Genomic DNA, 9,023 nt, shown 5'->3' with positions numbered 1-9,023 from the left:
GATTTGGCCTTCAAATCTCAGAATTTCGCATAATATTGCATTTTAAGCAAGTTTTCTTGCATTTTGTTTCGTACTAAAAATCATCGAATTCAGCAATATTTTTACGTTTATCATCCCCTTTTCCTTTATGTGATATAAACAAAATATCATCGAATTAGGCAATATTTTGCTGTTTTTCCACTTTTTTGTGAATTTTCAATTTATTGTTATTAATTCATTAAATATACAATAAAAATGACGCAAACATATAATTGATTAGAAACTAACCTTAAACACTTCATTTTCAATCAACTATTTGTTTCTCGTTAAAATACTGAATAGGATATTGAAAAGGGGAGAAGTTCTGTTTTTATTGCATATATCGACGTTTCATCCGGATTAGAGCGGTGTCACGTGAACATCTTCCATCGGTAATATAAACAGAAAATCAGGAACATTTTAGTTAATTCAAATGAAACAAATTGATTTTTATTATTTGCATTTGAAACAACATTGTCATATGTCTTTTCTTGGATATAAATAATACGAAACCTCGCTCTATGATTTGAAGTTAAAATCCTCATATATGGTAATATAGTGACTTTTTTCACGTTATTCATGTAGTGTGATTTTACGTAAATATATTAGTTTTTACCAATATTTCGATACTACTTCATGTTTTCTCACGATATGTGATTTGGCCGTCATACCTCAGAATTTTGCAAATTTTGCATTTTTAAGCAAGTTTTCTTACATTTTGTTTCGTACTAAAAATCATCGAATTCAGCAATATTTGACGTCTATCATCCCCTTTTCCTTTATGTGATATAAACAAAATATCATCGAATTAGGCAATATTTTGCTGTTTTTCCACGTTTTTGTGAGTTTTAAGTTTATTGTTATAAATTCATTATATATACGATAAAAATTATTCAAACACATAATTGATCAGAAAATAACCTTTAATACTTCACTTTCAATCATCTATTTGTTTCTCGTTAAAATACTGAGTAAGATATTGAAAAGGGGAGAAGTTCTGTTTTTATTGCATATATCGACGTTTCAGCCGGATTAGAACGGTTTTACGTGTACATCTTCCATCGGTAATATAAACCGAAAATCAGGATCCTTTTAGTTAATTTTAATGAAAACACATTGATTTTTATCATTTGTATTGGAAGCAACATCTTTATACATCTTTTCTAGGGTCTAAGAAATACGAAACGTCGCTCTATGATTCGAAGTTAAAATCCTCAAATTTGGTATAATAATGACATTTTTCACGTTTTTCATGTTTTTCACGTTTTTCATATTACATAAATATATTCATTTTTACAAATATTTCGATACTATTTCATGCAGTATCACGATATGTGATTAGGCCTTTCAAATCTCAGATTTTCGCATAATATTGCATTTTACGCAAGTTTTCTTGCATTTTGTTTCGTACTAAAAATCATCGAATTCAGCAATATTTTTACGTTTATCATCCCCTTTTCCTTTATGTGATTTAAACAATATATCATCGAATTTGGCAATATTTTGCTGTTTTTTGTGAATTTTCAGTTTATTGTTATAAATTCATTATATATATGATAAATATTATGCAAAAACATAATTGATCAGAAAATAACCTTAAATACTTGATTTTCAATCATCTATTTGTTTCTCGTTAAAATACTGAGTAAGATATTGAAAAGGGGAGAAGTTCTGTTTTCATTGCTTATATCGACGTTTCAGCCGTTTTACGTGTACATCTTCAATCGGTAATATAAATTTCCCATGATATTCCCCTGAGGAAGTTCCTCATCTCATCATATTTTCCTCTTCGGTAATTTAGTCTTTTTCCCTCCAATCCCATCCTTGGATAGGTTATCCCTTCCTCCACCAAGTACTCAAAAATCAGTACACTGTGGTCACTCATTCCTATGGGGGGGGCTTCAACTTTGACGTCCCTTATTTCTGATTCATTCAGGGTGAATATCAAGTCGAGTCTAGCTGGTTCATCATTGCCTCTCACTCTTGTTTGTTCATTGACATGCTAGGTCAGAAAGTTCCTTGTTGCCACTTCCAAGAGTTTAGCTCTCCACATATATGCACCACCATGTGGGTCCCCATTCTCCCAGTCTGTCTTTCCATGATTGAAATCCCCCATGATTAAGAGTCTTGAGCCATTCCTGCAGGCAACTGAGGCTGCTCTCTCTATTAAATTATTGGTTGCCATGTTGTTCCTATCAAACTCTTGTCTAGGTCTTCTGTCATTTAGGGGAGGGTTGTAAATGACTGCCACTATTATCTTAGGTCCACCCATTGTTATAGTTCCTGTTATGTAATCTCTGAACCCGTCACAGTCCGGAATTTCCATCTCATCAAAACTCCAGTCCTTCCTTATCAGCAGGGCCACTTCTCCCCCCTCCTCTCCCTTCCCTCTCTTTCCTTACTATATTGTAGTCCTTTGGAAACACGGCATCTGTTATGACTCCTGACAACTTTGTTTCTGTGAGTCCTATTACATCTGGATTTTCTTCCTGCGCCCTTTCTGCCAGTTCACTTGCTTTATTGGTAATCCCATCAATGTTTGAGTACATTACCTTGAAGCTCACTTTCTTATATCCAATTTCACCCTCACTCCCCACAAGTGTAGGAAGTTGTTCCATGGTCATTGCTACTTGGGTAGGCTCATCCTCCTGTAAGGTAGTTGCCAGGGGTTCAGGGGGATGTGGATTGGGGGGTGGAGGGCTTAGGTCTTGCTCAGGCCTGCTTGGGGCAGGAAGAAGTCCTGGGGGGTGAGGGAGCAGGGATTGCTTGGGGAGAGGGCACGCCCTCCTGTGGTGTAGTTGACAGGGGTTTTGGGGAGGTGGGGTGGGGGGATGGAGGGCTTAGGTCTCGCATGGGCCTGCTTGGGGAAGGAAGAAGATCAGGGGCTGGGAAAGCTTGGGGTAAGGGGAGAGGGAGGATTTGGGTTTTATGATGGGCATTGTGCAGGGGCAAGGAAGGGTTTGCGCTGGGGGATAGGGGGGCCCTATTGGTTGGTAGGCTGGGGTGTTGCATTCCCCCCTGGGGTTCCTGAGTTGCTGGATTGGGGTTCCCCACTCCCCTCTGGGATTGCTGGGTTGGAGGCTGAGGTTACTTTGCTCCCTTCCCTCTCCCTGCGCCTTTTCCTTGCATCTGCTGCCCTTACTATCTCGTCCCTGGTCATGTTCCTCTGAACATGTACCTCTTTGTAGGTCCTTGCATACCTCAGTTTGCTCTTCTTTACTAGGATGTCCTCTTTGATGACCTCGCTCTTGAATACTACCTTGATCAGTAGCGGCGGAGACTATGGTAAGAATGTTATACGTTTTTGATAAAATAAACACTCTTCACTCCATCATCTGTCCTTTTCTACATACCACAGACATATTGTTTAAAAACAGGAGAGTGTGAGGTGCATTACCACTCCCAGCCAAAGCTCCTGGGTGGTCCATGGGAGGGCCTCCCTCTCTCCACTTTCAACATACCCTTCTCGATCCTACATACTATTATTATTTAACTATTTATACATAACTACATACCCTGCTTAACTCTACGCTATTTACACGTATGTTTTCATATTACACTCTTGGACATATACTACACACACCTATTACCACACTTACCTCCCCTTATTACTATACTATCAATAAACACCGTAAATCGCTATACTGCCAATAAACACAGTAGCTCACTGTACTGTCAATAAACACAGTAAATCGCTATAATGGCAATAAACGCAATAAATCACTGTACTGGCCTTAAACACAGTAAATTACCTCAATGGCAATAAACACAGTAAATCACTGTACACATAAATATACTATTCAATACTCCAGCATATATAGATCACTTCATCAATATTAGCAATGAGTCAATACGGGGCACACAGCCTTATACTAATAAATGGTACATTTATATATCTATATATATATATATATATATATATATATATATATATATATATATCTATATATATATATATATATATATATATATATATATATATATATATATATATATATATATATACATATATATATATATATATATATATATATATATATATATATCTATATATATATATATATATATATATATATATATATATATATATATATATATATACATATATATATATATATATATATATATATATATATATATATATATATATATATACATATATATATATATATATATATATATATATATATATATATATATATATATATATATATATATATATATATATATATATATATATATATATATATATATGTCGTACCTAGTAGCCAGAACGCATTTCTCAGCCTACTATGCAAGGCCCAATTTGCCTAATAAGCTAAGTTTTCATGAATTGATTGTTTTTCAACTACCTAACCTACCTAACCTAACTTAACCTAACTTTTTTGGCTACCAAACCTAACCTAACCTATAAAGATAGGTTAGGTAGGGTTGATTAGGTTCGGTCATATATCTATGTTAATTTTAACTCCAATAAAAAAATTGACCTCATACATAATGAAATGGGTAGCTTTATCATTTCATAAGAAAAAAAATAGAGAAAATATATTAATTCAGGAAAACTTGGCTTATTAGGCAAATCGGGCCTTGCACAGCAGGCCGAGTACGACGTTCTGGTTACTAGGTACAACATATATATATATATATATATATATATATATATATATATATATATATATATATATATATATATATATATATATATATATATATATATATATATATATATATATATATATATATATATATATATATATATATATATATATATATTATTAAATATGACCGAAAAAGTAAGATTAATAATTCTAACACGAATTTTCTTTATGTTTCTTATATTTCTTTTCACTGTTGAGTTGATGATAACTGAAAAAAAAATTCCCCAAAATTCATTTTTATTTCTAGTCTGACGCGACACTTGAACGCGTTTCGTAAAACTTATTACATTTTCAAAGACTTTAGTTTTACACACACACAACTATAACTGAACAGAGTTCAAACAGCTTCGATTTTGTACCTGCATCTGGGTGAGGTGATATGTTACAACAGTTTTGGATGAGGTGAAAACAAACTTTCAATACAAGACAGAACACGAAACAATGGGTATAATATTTTGTAAGTTAAAGGGAAGTCTAATACCCCCTATTAGACTATTTTACAGGAACTTCTTTTCCACAGCTCATAAAACGGAGGAAAGGGTCCTGAAAGATATTGTTAATAGAAACGTTATCCCTACAGACAAAAATCAGAGGATACAACTGACGATTTACTATAAAACCAGAAAAACGGCCAGCCTACTCACGAGAAACTCTCCAGACACAAAGCAGAACGCTTTAAAAGAGACCAACGTCGTCTATGCCTTCAAATGCCCACTTGGGGACTGTAAGTTCCAAAAAACCCAGTATATAGGCAAGACAACAACATCTCTTTCTAGGCGTTTAACGATGCATAAGCAACAGGGCTCCATTAAGGAACATATAATCTCTTCCCACAACCAAACCATCGCCAGAGAAATCCTAGTAAACAACACAGAAATCATCGATAGATACAGCGATAGCAGACGGCTTGACGTTTGTGAGGCACTGCACATTAAGAAGTCAACACCAGCAATCAACAGCCAATTAATGCACAACTATATTCTACCCACCTCAAGACTTCGCTCCAATATAGAAGCATCAAGAAATATGGACCAATAGGCTTTCTACAATCACTTCCATTTCAATACCCATTGTTTCGTGTTCTGTCTTGTATTGATGAAATTAATACCCTATTAAATACCACCTCACCCCATCCACCTCACTCAAAAGTAGATATAAACAAATCGGAGATATGTAAGTTCTATTCAGTTGTGTATGTGTAAAGTCTTTGAAAATGTAATAAGTTTTACGAAACGCGCTCAAGTGTCGCGTCAGACTAGAAATAAAAATGAATTTCGGAGAATTGATTTTTGAATTACCTCCAACAGTGAAAAGAAATGTACTGGAAGGTAGTTGTGCTTTCTGGGTTCAAGGCCCACTGGTGGGTGTTGTCCAAAGATTGTTAATCTTCACTTGTGGTTTATGCAAGTATAGGCTTATAGCATGGACACGAGTTCTCTCACATTGACAGTGGCTTGATGAAAAACGCAGAGTAACCTCTCACTTGTCTAGTGCCCTCGGGAAGTGGAGATATTTGAGGTGTATATATATCTCGAAGTCTCTACTTCTTTTGTAGGGTCTGATGGTGTAGTGGGTTAAGGCGTACTAGTTATGGCAGCTACTGGAAGGTAGTTGTGCTTTCTGGGTTCGAGGCCCACTGGTGGGTGTTGTCCAAAGATTGTTAATCTTCACTTGTGGTTTATGCAAGTATAGGCTTATAGCATGGACACGAGTTCTCTCACATTGACAGTGGCTTGATGAAAAACGCAGAGTAACCTCTCACTTGTCTAGTGCCCTCGGGAAGTGGAGATATTTGAGGTGTATATATATCTCGAAGTCTCTACTTCTTTTGTAGGGTCTGATGGTGTAGTGGGTTAAGGCGTACTAGTTATGGCAGCTACTGGAAGGTAGTTGTGCTTTCTGGGTTCGAGGCCCACTGGTGGGTGTTGTCCAAAGATTGTTAATCTTCACTTGTGGTTTATGCAAGTATAGGCTTATAGCATGGACACGAGTTCTCTCACATTGACAGTGGCTTGATGAAAAACGCAGAGTAACCTCTCACTTGTCTAGTGCCCTCGGGAAGTGGAGATATTTGAGGTGTATATATATCTCGAAGTCTCTACTTCTTTTGTAGGGTCTGATGGTGTAGTGGGTTAAGGCGTACTAGTTATGGCAGCTACTGGAAGGTAGTTGTGCTTTCTGGGTTCGAGGCCCACTGGTGGGTGTTGTCCAAAGATTGTTAATCTTCACTTGTGGTTTATGCAAGTATAGGCTTATAGCATGGACACGAGTTCTCTCACATTGACAGTGGCTTGATGAAAAACGCAGAGTAACCTCTCACTTGTCTAGTGCCCTCGGGAAGTGGAGATATTTGAGGTGTATATATATCTCGAAGTCTCTACTTCTTTTGTAGGGTCTGATGGTGTAGTGGGTTAAGGCGTACTAGTTATGGCAGCTACTGGAAGGTAGTTGTGCTTTCTGGGTTCGAGGCCCACTGGTGGGTGTTGTCCAAAGATTGTTAATCTTCACTTGTGGTTTATGCAAGTATAGGCTTATAGCATGGACACGAGTTCTCTCACATTGACAGTGGCTTGATGAAAAACGCAGAGTAACCTCTCACTTGTCTAGTGCCCTCGGGAAGTGGAGATATTTGAGGTGTATATATATCTCGAAGTCTCTACTTCTTTTGTAGGGTCTGATGGTGTAGTGGGTTAAGGCGTACTAGTTATGGCAGCTACTGGAAGGTAGTTGTGCTTTCTGGGTTCGAGGCCCACTGGTGGGTGTTGTCCAAAGATTGTTAATCTTCACTTGTGGTTTATGCAAGTATAGGCTTATAGCATGGACACGAGTTCTCTCACATTGACAGTGGTTTGATGAAAAACGCAGAGTAACCTCTCACTTGTCTAGTGCCCTCGGGAAGTGGAGATATTTGAGGTGTATATATATCTCGAAGTCTCTACTTCTTTTGTAGGGTCTGATGGTGTAGTGGGTTAAGGCGTACTAGTTATGGCAGCTACTGGAAGGTAGTTGTGCTTTCTGGGTTCGAGGCCCACTGGTGGGTGTTGTCCAAAGATTGTTAATCTTCACTTGTGGTTTATGCAAGTATAGGCTTATAGCATGGACACGAGTTCTCTCACATTGACAGTGGCTTGATGAAAAACGCAGAGTAACCTCTCACTTGTCTAGTGCCCTCGGGAAGTGGAGATATTTGAGGTGTATATATATCTCGAAGTCTCTACTTCTTTTGTAGGGTCTGATGGTGTAGTGGGTTAAGGCGTACTAGTTATGGCAGCTACTGGAAGGTAGTTGTGCTTTCTGGGTTCGAGGCCCACTGGTGGGTGTTGTCCAAAGATTGTTAATCTTCACTTGTGGTTTATGCAAGTATAGGCTTATAGCATGGACACGAGTTCTCTCACATTGACAGTGGTTTGATGAAAAACGCAGAGTAACCTCTCACTTGTCTAGTGCCCTCGGGAAGTGGAGATATTTGAGGTGTATATATATCTCGAAGTCTCTACTTCTTTTGTAGGGTCTGATGGTGTAGTGGGTTAAGGCGTACTAGTTATGGCAGCTACTGGAAGGTAGTTGTGCTTTCTGGGTTCGAGGCCCACTGGTGGGTGTTGTCCAAAGATTGTTAATCTTCACTTGTGGTTTATGCAAGTATAGGCTTATAGCATGGACACGAGTTCTCTCACATTGACAGTGGCTTGATGAAAAACGCAGAGTAACCTCTCACTTGTCTAGTGCCCTCGGGAAGTGGAGATATTTGAGGTGTATATATATCTCGAAGTCTCTACTTCTTTTGTAGGGTCTGATGGTGTAGTGGGTTAAGGCGTACTAGTTATGGCAGCTACTGGAAGGTAGTTGTGCTTTCTGGGTTCGAGGCCCACTGGTGGGTGTTGTCCAAAGATTATATATATATATATATATATATATATATATATATATATATATATATATATATATATATATATATATATATATATATATATATATATATATATATATATAATACACATGAAAGGATGTGCTGTGACTTAATATATAACATATTCAGAGATTTGAATAGGGGTACAGAATGATGTCTGGGGTCAGAGTTGGATATTGTCCTAATAGTAGCTTTGTGTTGAGTAATTAGAGGACGTAAATGATTTTGGATAGTAGAACCCCAAGCACAAATACCATAGTTGATATAAGGAAAGATGAGGGAGTAATAGAGCGTCATCAAGGCAGGGCGAGGTACATAATATCTGATCTTAGAAAGAATGCCAACAGTTTTTGAAACTTTTTTTGATATATTTAGAATGTGTCCCTGGAAATTCAGTTTGTGGTCAATGAGAACGCGAAGGAATTTGACATCTATTTTGT

This window comes from Procambarus clarkii, chromosome 1 (assembly GCF_040958095.1).
Source record: "Procambarus clarkii isolate CNS0578487 chromosome 1, FALCON_Pclarkii_2.0, whole genome shotgun sequence".
In the NCBI taxonomy this organism is placed as follows: Eukaryota; Metazoa; Arthropoda; class Malacostraca; order Decapoda; family Cambaridae; genus Procambarus; species Procambarus clarkii.
This window is presented reverse-complemented; position numbering follows the sequence as displayed.